The sequence below is a fragment of the Sebastes umbrosus genome, chromosome 11 (genome assembly GCF_015220745.1).
Source record: "Sebastes umbrosus isolate fSebUmb1 chromosome 11, fSebUmb1.pri, whole genome shotgun sequence".
In the NCBI taxonomy this organism is placed as follows: Eukaryota; Metazoa; Chordata; class Actinopteri; order Perciformes; family Sebastidae; genus Sebastes; species Sebastes umbrosus.
This window is the reverse complement of record NC_051279.1, coordinates 5,478,237-5,493,150: the sequence shown is the minus strand read 5'-3', so window position 1 is coordinate 5,493,150 and position 14,914 is coordinate 5,478,237. Positions and strand designations below refer to the sequence as shown.

Genomic DNA, 14,914 nt, shown 5'->3' with positions numbered 1-14,914 from the left:
AATCGATTCAAATGTTTAGTTGCGATTAATTGCGTGATTGTCCATAGTTAATCGCGATTAATCGCAAATTAATCGCACATTTTTTATGTTCCAAATGTACCTTAAAGGGAGATTTGTCAAGTATTTAATACTCTTATCGACATGGGAGTGGACAAATATGCTTGCTTTATGCAAATGTATGTATATATTTATTATTGCAGTATATTTAGGTTTTCTAGTTTCATATGATAACAGTATTTTAACTCTAGCTTTAAAACTGAACCTAAAAAAGTTGCATTAGAGTGTTAAAGAAATTAGTGGTGTTAAAACACATTTGCGTTAAGGTGTTATTATCTCGTTAACTTTGACAGCCCTAGTTTTCAGAAAGAAGAAGAGTTCTGTTTAGCTGTGAAATGAGAAAGTTTGTCACCATGTTGAAAACAGTCAAATCAAAACCAAACACCGCCCACAGGTCGGTGCAAACCGGAGCGTTTGAGGTTTCGTCACGTCTTTCTCTTTGTTGACCGGATCTCCTCCGTCACCCTAACCAGCACAACCCTAACCCTAACCCTAACCCTAACCTAAACCTAAATCTAACCTGAACCTTTTAACCAAGTCTGAATCCTCAAACAGGCCTTTGAAGAAGTGCAGGATCGGCCAAAATGTCCCCACTTTAAAAAAGAAATGCCCTCACTCTGAAGGTCTAAAACTCAAATTGGTACACACACAAGCACACATGCATGGAAAACATACATAGATACACACACATCCAGAAACATTACCGAAACAAATCACCTGAAAGGCAAACAGCATACGGGCAGCACCGCACATACAAACACTGAAACATGATATACACAAATTCACACACCCCCACACACATTTATGATTCATTTATGACCAAAGCACGCTGTAAATGCACACGCTGTACACATAAACGCACACATGCACAGGGGAAAAAAACAGCCTTGCGCTGTATGTCAAGTGTGTATATCAAAGGGTAAGTGTAGGGAATACGTGTAACATGCGATGAACACATGCAGTATCACACGTGAGCATGCATACATGCTGCAACATACACATGACATGAGCACATACAGTACAGACACACACACACACACACACAGAGGAAAACACTTTATAGAAAGCCCATATGGCGGCTCTGCAGCTGGAAATGTGGAAGTGATTGTGGTTTGGGCTTCGCTGCACGACAACGTGACGTCGAAAAGGGAATCATTTCACAGGGCAAAAGGTGAAGAGGACATTACCTCACAAAAAAAAAACTACATTTGCTCACTTGCCTCTATTTATCTGCTGCCATCAGGACAGTTTGTGTTGTATTTGCTCAGGTTTGAGATATCTGTATGTGAGATACTGTATATGCCGCCTACCCAATGCAATGGGGGAGAATGGAATTTCACTTACGGTACTCTCGGCATTGAAAAATTAGGTACCACTTTCTAATAAGGCTCCCTTTATAATGAGTTTAAATAGTCACTCAATCATGTATTAATGCTTTATGGATCAGTTAAAGGTCATTAATAAGAACATCAACTTTTCTTCTTTGTCATTTTAGCTAGCCCCTCAGTTCACCAGGAAGACCCTTCTAATATCCCTTTTTCCACAAAAAGTAGCACGTATGCAGGTGTTTTAAACAGGGGAAAACACGCTAAAATAGGCGATAGACTCTTTTTCCATTGCCAGTAGATGACAAGCCTTTGTTGTTACTTCCGCCAACGCCGAAGGCTTAGGAAGGAGGTTATGTTTTCACTGGCGTCGGTTTGTTGGTTTGCAGGATTACTCCAAAAGTCTGCGATAGATTTGAACGAAATTTTTTGGAGGGGTGGGGTGTGGCACAATGAACAATCCATTATTAGTCAGAACATTAAGACCTCTGAGTATAACACATGCATTTTTCACATTAAACTCGGTGAAATCACAGTTGGGTTCGACCAAAGCACACTTGGTGATTGTTGGAAAGAGTAACAACGACGGTATAGGTGAGTTTTATTTTGTTTCTGTCCAGTTTGAATGAAGTGTTTTACACTGCTCAGCTGATCTCAACATAAACACAAATACACGTGGATGATGCCGCAAGCTGCACAGAGAGGGGGGGCAATCGTATTCGGGCACCTTGGCGGAGGTCTGTGCTCTCCGAGTGCCATTCTAGTTTTGTTCTGGTGTCACGTTCGACTTCACGAACGTGCCGGAAAATAGGGTTAGTAAAACAGTGAAAATGTTACGGTGGGTTTCTGTCTTTGAGGATATAACATCTGTTTCTTCTAAACTCGGTAAATTAAGAGTTGGTGATTGTTGGAAAAGAGGAAAGACTAACCATGACGGTTTTGATGAGATTTATTTTGTTTCTGTTTGAATGAAGTGTGTTTCCAGGATCAAATTACTGCTGCTGACTGGAGTCTGGCGTCCTTGAGCTTTAGTTTTGTACGTTAATAAATTATAATAATTGTCCAAATCCCTGTTGATTTTATTACGGATACAGTGATGTGGCACTTCGGTGCGGCAGAAGGCAGAAGAATTGGCAGCGAACCAGTAAATAGTGAAGTGGTCTGTTTCATTACTTTGTATTCATGTAATAAATATACAAATGTCAATTAGGTGGTAATCTGCATGAGAGATGACGCACAACAACAAAAATTGTGTTATAATAATTATCCGCTTACAGTGATCAATTTGACCCGGACAGAGGGGATCACTATAAGTGGTTTCCACTGTATTATATATTCACTTCAATGCGCGTCACATAGCATCACGCCGGAAAAGGGGTGACAATTTGCGTGTCCGCCAGGGTGTCATGTTTCCATCACTGCCAATCGCAGCTGGAGCCGATGAATAACCGTGACTACTGCTGAGTCATTTGTCCCGGGAATGAATGCCGATTGTAACCTTTCCCTCTGGAGAAAAAAGCCAGATGTTAGTGGGTGTTAGTGGGTTTTTAGTCCAGTGGGAAAGGGGCTTAATGGATCATTCAGCCACTCACCTTCTGAAAAGGGCTGCAGGGCATCAGGACCAAAAATCCATTTATTAACTAGATTTTAACCTTTACAACTGTAGACTTAATGTATTATGGTAAAAGCCATTTTACTAATAATTTATGAACATTAAGAACTGCAAATGGCTTACTAATGTTTGGTGATAACTTATTAGAAAGTGAGAAACTTAGGTCCCTTTATTAATGATGCACTAGCATATACAGGGATACTCCAGTGATTTTATAATGTGCTTCTAATAAGTTTGGGGACCCGCAAGAGACAAGCCTGAAGCAGCCGAAATATATGAAAACATGTTGACTTTTAGTCTCTAGTCTGGTTCAAGCTCCAAAATCACTGGATCCTACACTTCCAAGGATGCAACTCAATGGCATCTTAGGTCTTTGCCAGTGGGCTACCTCCAGGTCTGAGAAGTGAAGCCAATGCTGAAGTGCCTTAAACTTGCATTCTTTCTAATGACCAGAAGCGGCGACTCCTCTGGTTGCAAAAATAAATCTGATTGTATAGAAGTCTATGAGAAAATGAGCCTACTTCTCACTTGATTTATTACCTCAGTAAACATTGTAAACATGAGTTTATGGTCTCAATCATTAGTTTCAAGTCTTCTTCAATACAGCATGATGTTCATTTAGTAAATTATGGTCCCATTTAGAGTCATATAGACCATAAAGCAGGGGATGCTTTAGGGCGTGGCTACCTTGTGATTGACAGGTCGCTACCACGGTGTTGTCCGGTCTGTAAAATCAGTGCACTGCCCCTTTAACAGGAAGATTACTAAAACTTGGGCACATGAAGCCAAAAAGTACGGCTAAATACGACTAAAGTGAGAAAATATTCTTGTAATTTGGATGGATCGACTCTTTAAAATCAGTCCAAGATTATTTTCTCGAACACTGAAACACATGAAAAGTGTCTGTTTCAACGGTCACTGTGATTTCATGAGTGTCACTCATTTACTTTCTGAATCCTTTCTTTCAGCCATCACTTTATGTTTTTTTTTTTAGCCTGTGTTGATATCCTTTCACTCCTTTTAGTCTTTTAGCAAACATGTATTTTAATCAACTTATGTTTGCTATCTGATCCGGGCACAGTGAATCCCCCTGTGCGGTGTGAAATTTGATTAAGGTAATTGGCAAGCGTTGGCTGGTGTAAACCATAATGTGTGCTCCTCTCCACTCAGCATGTATAGATAAACACCCACAGACAGACACAACAAAATACGAGAACATTTTACACGCTGGAAAATTTAGAGTACATCTAATTGAAAGGTAGTTATTTTTAAACCGTCTTAATTTCATTCTACTCTCATTTCACGCTGCGCCCGTTTGATGCCAGAGAAAAACTCAAACAAGCTTCACATTTAGGACATGATGAAATATAAACATGTGACAGATTTAATTCCAAAATAAGTTGCCGGAAGGTGACTTTTACTTTTAAAAAATCAAAGTAAAAATTAGATAATGACAATATAATCTTTGGTTGGCAGATATATCTGTATTTTAGAGCTATTCAGTGATTAATTCCAGGTATTTTTTGTGGTTTGGTGCATTTTTGGAAAGAAACTCTGGTGTGATTTGTTCCAATTTGGCATCCTTCTTGGCAGTATTATAAACTTTGGGCAGTAAACATGGCTGAATGAAACCCTGCCAGATAAGGTGTGAGTTTTGCAGTTCTCATGACAGGGTGTCATCTTGATTGCAGCCTCCGCTGCAAGTCTCACATCTTTTCCCTCTGAAAATGCTCAGTTACAAGATCTCGGGCAGAGATTATTTTTCCCTCACTCCCCTGCTAGGTGACAGTGATCGTGCTTTTTGAAGAAACTGAGTTATTCAAGCCTCTGGCATCGCCCCAGACCTGAGACGGCATGAATCCTCCAGGCAAGACGGAAAACAAAAGAGCCAATATTCAGCCGGTTGTGTAGTAGCTTAGCCTCGAAGAGAAGACAAAGAAAAAAAACATCCCCCTTGATATTTCTATAAGGCAAATTGACTCCTGTTGTAAAAGGGTGGTCAAGAAAATTGCAGCAGTATTGATTGGGTAATGTTCAACACGGACATATCGATAGGGTGTCTGAAAACCTAAGAACTTGGCTTTGGCTGGCTTTAATAAAAAATGACCTGCCTGGAGCATGTTCACACAAAGCAATGAGTCACTCACGGAGAATGTCTTCAAGCCGCTCTAATTTTCTATTTTTAAACCAAATATTTCTCTCTCGTGCTTTCTTGAAATGACAAACAATCCTTCTTTCACCTTGTTTCTTTGGATGCTAAAACATCCAACGCGGTGTTTGTGCAGGTTGGATTGAGATCATGTTTTGCTTCTCACTTGTGAGAACTGTACAAATCCCAGCGTGGATAGATTATTATGCACAACAAATCAAAGTCATGACTGTCAAAGACACGCAGAGAGGAGAGGAGAGGAGGGGGAACAGGAGGACACGAGTGTTTGCTCCTGCACATGGCGGAGTGGGAATGAGGAGGAGGAGGAGGAGAAAGAGGGAGCCGGTCCTGGTGATGAGGAGGGGTGTGAGCTTATAGAGACCAGAAAAGAAGAAAAAAAGAGAGAAACTGACAATGAAAGAGAGAGACGTTGAGAAAGATTGGTGCCTATTATTCTCCTGAGAAGGGAATAGTCATAGAAGGGTTGGTTCCCATGGCAATAGCTCTCTCGATGCATGCGTGTGTGTCTGTGTGTGTGTATTTGTGTGTGTGGACGATCGGCAACCGGGCCTTGAGACTGTACGGAGACGAGGTTGGCCGAGGCCATAGCGAACCTCGGAGCCACCCGGAGCCTTGAAACGGCGGAGAATCTCAGACAGACACTATTGTTTACTCGCCTGCTCCCTCCGCCTCACTCATCACAACCTCATCTTCCATTTTTTTTTTTTTTTTTTATTTTTTTTATCCTGCATGCTTTGCCGTTATGTATCGTCCTTGGGCATTCAAAGCAAATATAACAAATTCAGTGAGTTGAAAAAAGCAATTCCACCTTTGGCACCCGCAGCCTCGTCGTTGGGAGTGCGTAATGGTTTAGATGTAGAGATGTCTCCCAAAAAAACAAATTTTAAGCTTCTCTGTGGCATCTTCAATGTAGAAATGTTTCTGGGCGCCTCTCACATTATAATGCATTCACTCAGAATACCCAAGGCTTTCTGTGATGACATTCTACAGTAAATTATTAATTTAAATTTTTGACCAGCATGCAATTGCTAGAGGATGATTTCCTCTGAACTTAAGACCCTAAAAACAACTGCCTCTTCTCCTTTCATACTGAATAATTACACTAGCATTAAATTAGCAACCCTTTCTCCTACAAAAACTGCATTCTCAATTACGTTTTGAGGAAAACGTGGTTAAAACACGTGATTAAAGGGACTCTATGTAAGAATCAAAAATTGCTTGTTAACAGCGACACCTGTAGCCGTTAAGTCAACGAAAGTCAGCATCCTGTTGCTCACGCTTGTGCTCGCTCTACATAGACATTGACGAGCATCGGTCAAAACAGTGAGGCGACACACGTCAGCTAAAACCACGATATCTAACTCCATCAAATGTGAATTCTGACTTTCTGCTCAATGTGTCTCTATTGTTATCACATAGAGACTTAAAGGAATACTCCGATGAAATCCCATGTTTCCCATCACATTTTAGCCCCTTTGCATGTTAAACGGTGGCTCCCGCAAGTATGCAGTTTTCTCCGTAGTCATCACAGATTCACAAGTTGATGGATTCCAACAGCGACCCAGTTTCATGGTGAAAATAAGTGTCTATAGAAGCTGTTCAAGCCACTCATGCAGCATAATCCAAATCATCTGTGTCCATTTGTATGCTTGGTATATGGTCCAAAAAGTCAAATTTTCTACTAAAATATGGCAAAAATACATAGTTAATGTTCGCTGCCAGCTTGCTAGGTTAGCTTTTTATGTCTGACACTCACGTACTATATTCAAACCACAGGTTTTTGGTGGCTCATATCTTTAAATCAGTTTGAATAAAAGGGTCCTGTAAATGGCATGAACAGTATATTTAGCTACACACTGTAGGTCCCTCTCTTCAAAGGACTGTGTAATCACTAAAGGTTACAGCATTAACATCCTGCCTCATTGTTTTTCTCTCTCTCTCGGGTCTTTCTTTTTTTCCATCCTCTCTGTCCCACTTAGGTGAGGATTCAAGGTGGTAAGGACAGAAGGAAGGAAGGAAGAAAGAAAGGGAAGAGAGGGGGATTTCCAAAGTGTGTTAACATTTCCAGCTGACGCTGTCATCCATAAACAGCAGGGAGTGAGGCTGAAGCTCTCAGGGTTAGTGAAGGATATTTTGACCGGACATCAGACAACTGGACACATTGGCTGTGTGTCCTGTGACCTTTCGTCAAAGTAGGTTGCTTTAAGTGCTTGTTCCAGAAAAACAACCCCTCCAGGCCACTGCAGAAAACAAGCATCATTTATATTTAGCCTCACAGCGCCCCCCCTCTTTTATAACTCCGGGCCCCCAGTTTGGGAACCAGTGAAATTTAGGCAACTGGTGCTTCACCTCGTTGGTTCAGTTCAATTGGAATCTGGAGCGTTTCCCAGTTTAGCTTGGTTGGTTTAAGCTGATATGAAAGCTGTCAATCAAACTCTGGTAGGGTTTGTTTGTGGTGTGAAAGCAAAGCAAACCAAACACAGGATGTTATGACAGTAGTGCGATTTTAGCATGAAATCAAATACTAAACTTCTGTTGAATCCATCTGCTGATACAGCAAACTGTTAAGACAGTGATCTTCTGATCTGTATAGGCTCTGTATATTTATGCAGGGTAATTTGGTAACCATGGTAACGCATACACGTATCAGCACATCAGTGTAGAGGTTTTCCCCCCGATGTACCGAAAAGTAGAAATACTCAAAGCCAGAAGTGTGTCGTGTGTGTGTCCTACTCTGATTTAGCAGTTCCCCAAGAAACTGTGAGTGAAACGTAGCGACCACACACCCGTTCGTCACTATTTATACACAATATGATCTGTGAGGTCCAGTGACAGTCTTGACTAATAATGCTCATGATCAATTATTTCTGCGTGAGCTCATCAGAGAGGTTCAGTAAAGTGCAGCATGACATGCTGTCATTGCCAGAACTTGATTCCCCCACTTGGGTCCATATAGAGCTGATGAAGCAGGATGTCAGTCCATATGACTTCAAGCTTGAGCTGAACTACATGTTAAAGTACCTTAAAGCATTATGGTTAAGGTTAGGGAAAGATCTTCTTCATGAATATGAGAAACTACCATTGACTGTTGGTAGGAGACAGAATGTGAAACGCAGTCTCAGGGACGAATTCAAAGAAGGATTGTGCAGCTTTTGTGGCCGCTAAACCTGCGCATATAAGACAGAAAGAAACCGTGTAATTCTCGAAGCACCCGTAAAGGGTGAAATGCACCCCTAAACTGCCCTACCAAGCAAACGGCGTCTCGGTGCTCCTGTGCTATTTGCACGTATTTAAATTAGGTAATAATATTATGCATTAGGGCTGTCAAAGTTAATGCGATAACGCGTTAACGCAAATTGGCTTTAACACCACTAATTTGTTTAACACATTAATGCAACTTGTGCAGTTTTAAGGTGAAGATACTGACACCCTATGAAGCTAGAAAAACCTAATGAATCCATACAAGCTTGTCGGGAAGGCGGCTAAATAACGCTCCAAACTTACACTAAATTTTGGCGAGGTAAGGGGTCCTTTGACCTCTGACCTCAAGATATGTGATTAAAAATGGGTTCTATGGGTACCCACGAGTCTCCCCTTTACAGACATGCCCACTTTATGATAATCACATGCAGTTTGGGGCAAGTCATAGTCAAGTCAGCACACTGACACACTGACAGCTGTTGTTGCCTGTTGGGCTGCAGTTTGCCATGTTATGATTTGAGCATATATTTGTTATGCTAAATGCAGTACCTGTGAGGGTTTCTGGACAATATTTTTAATTGTTATGTGTTGTTAATTGATTTCCAATAATAAATATATACATATATTTGCATAAAACAAGCATATTTGTCCACTCCCATGTTGATAAGAGTATTAAATACTTGACAAATCTCCCTTTAAGGTACATTTTGAACAGATAAAAAAATGTGCGATTAATAACTATGGACAATCATGCGATTAATCACGATTAAATACTTTAATTGATTGACAGCTCTAATATGCAGAGCTACATTTGCCGCCAAATTGTCTCCTTTCTATGCAAATGAGCCTCATTGCAAAAACAGGCCAATTCACAAAGATCAACATTAATAGCGCCGTCTTCAAAGAGTTGGTGGTAACTGAAGTAGGGATGTCACCAGAATTGATACTGCGGTACCAAGTCGATGCCAAAATTCTGAAAACGTATTGATAATATAATTTTGAATAATTAGCTTGTTATGAATAATAAGCCCAAGTCATGGAAAGCTGGACTGTGTATAACAGTGTAACTGTGACTGTGGTTTGGATGAAGAAATATTGTATTAGCACACGTTCTTACTCAGACAACTTCTGCTATGATATCATATTGTTCCAAACACATAAACAAAATACAAATACCAACACATTCTGAGCAGTCACCATGACTATAAGTACACGACCAGCTGATCTCAGCTCTGTGTGGGAGAAAGGAGCTAATTAGCGCCTCTTTGTAAAACAGCGGTCGATGTTCGTCAGACTGCTGCAGAAGAAAGTCTCTGATTTTCCTCCAGCTCTGTCAGTCCTTCATGCCGAACCTTATATTATAAAACTGGTCAGATGTTTCCTAAACTGTAGGCTGATCACAAGCAGCACATGTCAGTCTCCACCACGCAAATACATTCTCACTTCCGGTAGACAGGAAGTTAAGAGACAAAATAAGGTCAGAACACTTCCTTTTTGCTGAAACGCATGAGGTGAATAGACCAATGAACCACTTTCAAACCCCCGGGCCTTTCAGAGCGGGACTAGAGCCGGTCGCTGCGCAGTGTGGGCAGTGTGGGCAGTGTTTCGGAGGAAAACGCACCCAGTGAGGGCCAGCCAGAACCACCTGTTGAGAATTGTACATATTTTCGATTCATTATGAAACTGTTCATGCACATGTTTAGAGGCGCAAGGAGCGGCTTTCACAAACGCTGACTGCAACGGCATTTCGAAATGCCAGCTGGCGTATAAAACTGTATTAAAACATCGAATGGTAGGAAAAAGTTTTGTTTTCTTGAGTGATTTTTTTTGCTCTGGCGGCAAAGACGTTACCAGCAGAAACACTGTTGCTCCCGTTTTGCAGCGGTCCAGCAAAAAGCAGGTGACGCTTTCCTTCCTCTTTGGCAGTTTTAGCAGCGCCTTTCCCGGTTCACTGTGCTATTTACGACACAGCGCCACCACATCGGCGTAATGCCGCAATTGCAGTAATAAATAACAGAAATCCACCAAGTGCAACACTTGTTAGAAGATAGTGTTTTCCATGAAGACACCCGTCAGAGTTTGGTCGAGAGCTGGAGGCGGCCATCTCGTAATTCTCTATGAAAAACCAGGAAAACTAGGAAAAACCCTGACACTGTCCTTTCTCTCAGGAGGTGGCTTGTCAGGAAAACATACTCTAATTTGAAGCATTTCTATCGACAACCACTGCTGTTGTTTTTCCTTTGAGGTCAGTCTTGTCCTCTCATGTACGTGATGGTCTCTCTAACCACTCCACCTTTGGAGAGCCCCTGACTCTACCCCTCACAATAAACTACGAATGATACCGAACCAGCATGATCCAACGCCAAACGCAGCCTCGCTAGCGCTCCACTTTACTTGTCAGATTAAGAAGATCAAAAGTCAGAAAAAGGCGAAGAGGGCGAGGGAGATAAAGCGTGAGAGAGGAAGAGAGCGGGCTTAAAAGGGAGACTACATGGAGAAGAACACAAGAACACAGTGTCCTAATTAATGTCCTCCTCCATTAATCCTGAAGTCTGAAGCTTCCCATGCTGCTGGGTTTGATCTCAGCAATGTTACCATCAAAGCCTTGTAACATGTTCTTGTAATATGGGGGAGATCTCAGTCAGACAGCATTAAAGTCTTTCGGAGCAGTCGCTTCTTGGTGCTGATGCAGTTTAAGTGAAGACATCAGGTGTGGTTTTGCACCATCATCTTCTACATTAATGTAAAAGGCATGATCATTTAAAGCTCTACTACTCTGCATTTTACATAACAACAGTGGATCAAATGACTACATGTGAAGGATAATGACAAAAAAGGATAGTGACAAAAAAATATCATCCAAGTCTGCAGCTCTACAGTGATTTTTTAGCATCTTTTAGTTCAGTCATTCCCAAAGGCTGGGTCGGGACCTACAGGTGCGGTCGCATGAGATTTTATCAGGGTTGGAAAACAAATTAGCAGAATTTCTTAGTCTTTTATTTAACATTTCTATCTGCAGTTCACCTTTGAGCCACATAAAGGAGCCTGAATGTTATTCTGATAATTGTAGCCTACTTATAACATTAAATCGAATATGAAAGACTAGCGTACACTCTGTTTGTTTTACTGATGAGAGGAGGGCCTGTTAACTCCACCTAAATGTATCTATTTGGTCTCATTTATAAAGTATTTAACATGTGTATATGTTTTCAATAACATGCATTAAATGAAGTTGTGATTTATCAAACGTATATCTCTCTTTGACATGGCTGCTTTACTTATTCAAGATAATGTAAGGTGATGCAGAAATGGCGGTAAAAACGGCGAGGAACGTTCATTTATGCACAAATACGCTCTTCTCGCAATTTATAGATGAGGACTTTTGTGAATTTGGACGCGATGATTTGTTATGTTTAAAAAGTGGTTGCTTCAGTTATGAAATGCTTCAGTGAAGTCCATGCCTCGACGGGTCAGGACTGTTTTGGCGGCAAAAGGGGGACCTACTCAATATGAGGCAGGTGGTCATAATGTTATGGCTGATCGGTGTATGTCAGGGCTTTGGGAGTTTCAGCTTGCATTATACAGTAGGTGTTCGGCTCCAAAGTGGTTCAAAAATCAATTATTTCGCCTTTAATAATGTGCTTAATCCCCGGAGAAGCAACAGGTAGTGACCCCAGTGATCAATGTGAGCACAGAAGACAAAGCAAACCTTGGACTGACAAACTGTTGTTGACCGACAGATGATGTTACCTTTCATATTCAGCACAATACAAAGTGCTGTGGGATGTTTTGGTTGCAAGGGGCCAAAGTTAAGTGCATCCCAGCGACAACAAAGCATCCGAACGTCAATCTGGGTTCACGAGGAGAGAATCCTATCGAATGAAACCTCTTATCAAATAAAACCTCAAAATGCCATTAGCAAGAGACAAAAGATAGAACAAAATGGCAAGAAGATCGTTGCTAATTCAGCGAAAGGGAAATCAATGGCGCTCTTCCTGTTTTTTTTCTGTAGCTGCCCAGAGTCTGTCTACACTGTCAAGCATCCAGACTCCCCGCCTGTCAATCTCCAAAAAAAAACATGGTGTAGAGGAGCGGAGGTGGGGCTTTGTGGGGGCTAAAACTGCCCGGAGCTCCCACCTCGGAGGCAAGAAACGGTGACTCAAAAAATCATAAACATCTCACATTTCCTCTCTCAGTTCAGCTCTAAAAATACTCCCGTTCACCTTCGCCTCACATCTCCTCCTCTCCGGTCTCAAGGAGCTATGCAAATACAAGCAGCTCCATTTTTTCTTCTCATCCACTTTGTTTTTCCTTCCACAGCCCTCCCTCAAAGCCCCCCCATCCTATTGTTCTGAGTACCTCTTCTCCAGCTCTTGTAGACTACATGACAGAGCCTCGTCTTCCCTCTTGTTGTTCCTACTCTCTCCAGGGTAGGGGGAGAAATGATAAAAGCTATTTACAAGTAACTGTAGGCAACAGTGGAAATCCAAGACGTGGAAAAATTCAAGCTTTCTTTTTTTACCCTGTTTTCTTTTGATGTCAGAGCCATTTGTGAAGCTGCGTGGTGAACTGCTGCACAGTGCAGCGCAGTCCTGAGTGACAATTTAAGGGGGGACTGAAGCGCTTTTAGGGACTCCGACTACACCAGCTTCTGCAGATTGTGTTTGGCTTCTTTTTTTTTTTGTTCTTGAAAACGGAAGCAAGACGTCAGTCCTGCCTGGCACGTGCAGAGAGGCAAAGAAACAACTCCAGACGCGTACAAAAACCCATTTAGAAGGCTTTTGAAGTCTCCCAAGGCTTGCAGCACGCAGGACTCGGTGTGTTCTGGTATTAATCACAAGTCCATCAGCCCGTGGTCCATTTCAGGGAGCTGTTCGGAGGCTTGTAGCGATATGATTGTGATGCACGTTGAGATTCATAAAGCCCAACAAAGACATTCATGTAAGTGCCACTGGAAACACTGGCTTTCATGACAACCGTAATGAATCTCCTGCCTCATCTTTCACTCTCCGTTCTCCCTCGCCGTGTGTTGATGATCACCCCTTTTCTATTCATCTGACTCTAATTGCACTCTCTTTTTTCTCTCCAGACTCTACTTGCCATGCATTACCCGCTGCCCCCCCCCACCCCTTTTCCGACTAACAATCTCCAACCCGGCCACCCCCATTTCCCCCTCTCTCCCTTGATTGATTCTCACCTTTTCCATTCTTGCCGTTCACCTCATTAACAGAGACCCCCGTCTGCTCGTTTCCTATTTCGTCTCCCACTCCTTCCTACATCCCAACCCCCTCCCGCCTGTCCGCACTTCCTGTCCTGTCTCTGAAGCAACGGCCGGCTCAGATTCGTAGTTTCCAGCCAAGGCCCTGCGACGTTCTGTAATTAGTAAGGAGCATAATAGAGAGGGTTCCTCATCAGCCGAGGGTGGAAGGGGAGGGGAGGGGAGGGCACCACCGCCATCTATCCATCTATCCATCCATCCATCCATCCTTGAGTTTAATCAGCAGCACACAATAGGATGTCACCTGCTCCCAGGCGCAGCCGCCGGAGAGAGGCAGCGATGCTGTCACAAACCATTTGGGGTGAGGCGGCGTCCGCGGCGCCGGCTCCTTAAGGCCTCCTCTTCTTCCACGGTTGTCTCTGCTAATTTGGTCTCCCTGGGAACGAGGGAGAGGGAACCCGTGAAAAATCAAGCTCATTTAGTCGTGTTTATTTATTTATTTAAAGACGCTCATCCGGCATGTTCTTCTTTATTGGTTTTCCTTCTGAAATCCCTGAGGAATCACGGATATCAGAGTGCATGAATGTTTGCTTTCATATTTGAGTGTGTGAATCTGGCCCTCAATCAGTCATACCCAGCGGGGGAAAGAAAATAAGTAGATTTACTCAAATACTGTTCTTAAATACAGTTTTTTTGTCTGTATTATATGTATTATTGTAGTTTTTACTTCACTACATTTATTTGACACCTATAGTTACTAGTTCCTTTGACGATTAAGATTTTACATAAAAGACATATGATCAGTTAATAAAATATCAAGCAGTGGCAGAGCAACAGATTAAATGATGAATTGATGCTATAATAACTATAATTTGTATATTACCCAGGTAATCAATTCGTATGTAATCCACGTAATCGTGAGCCAGGACAGTTGACGTTGTATAAAGAGCGACAAAGTCTGCGTAGGGAGGACGTCGGGGTGGATGTGTGGGTCTAAAAACACCAGACTTTCACCCAGGAGACCGGTGTTCGTGTCCTGTGTGAAACCGGGAAGTTATTTTTCACGTAACTTCAATACTTACTACTTACTTCCATATGTTTTCCTAATCCTAACCAAGTAGTTTTGTTTCTTAAACACAGCAGGGGCTTGCACAGGCGCACTGATTGCATAGAACCCATTTTCATTCACATATCTCGAGGTCAGAGGTCAAGGGAGGTCACCCCTTTGAAAATGACTATGCCAGTTTTAAAATTGAATGTAAGTTTGGAGCTTTATTTAGCCTCCTTCACGACAAGGTAGTATGGATTCCTTAGGTTTTCTAGTTCCATAT

General features: G+C 42.0%; 2 protein-coding genes across 6 annotated transcripts in view; one reads left to right on the top strand and one right to left on the bottom strand.

Annotated features, from left to right (window-relative positions):
- Positions 1–14,914, bottom strand: part of LOC119496646 (cysteine-rich venom protein) — a 146,835-nt gene that overhangs the window by 16,606 nt on the left and 115,315 nt on the right. The window lies entirely within an intron of this gene.
- Positions 1–14,914, top strand: part of LOC119496645 (raftlin-like) — a 128,881-nt gene that overhangs the window by 1,908 nt on the left and 112,059 nt on the right. The window lies entirely within an intron of this gene.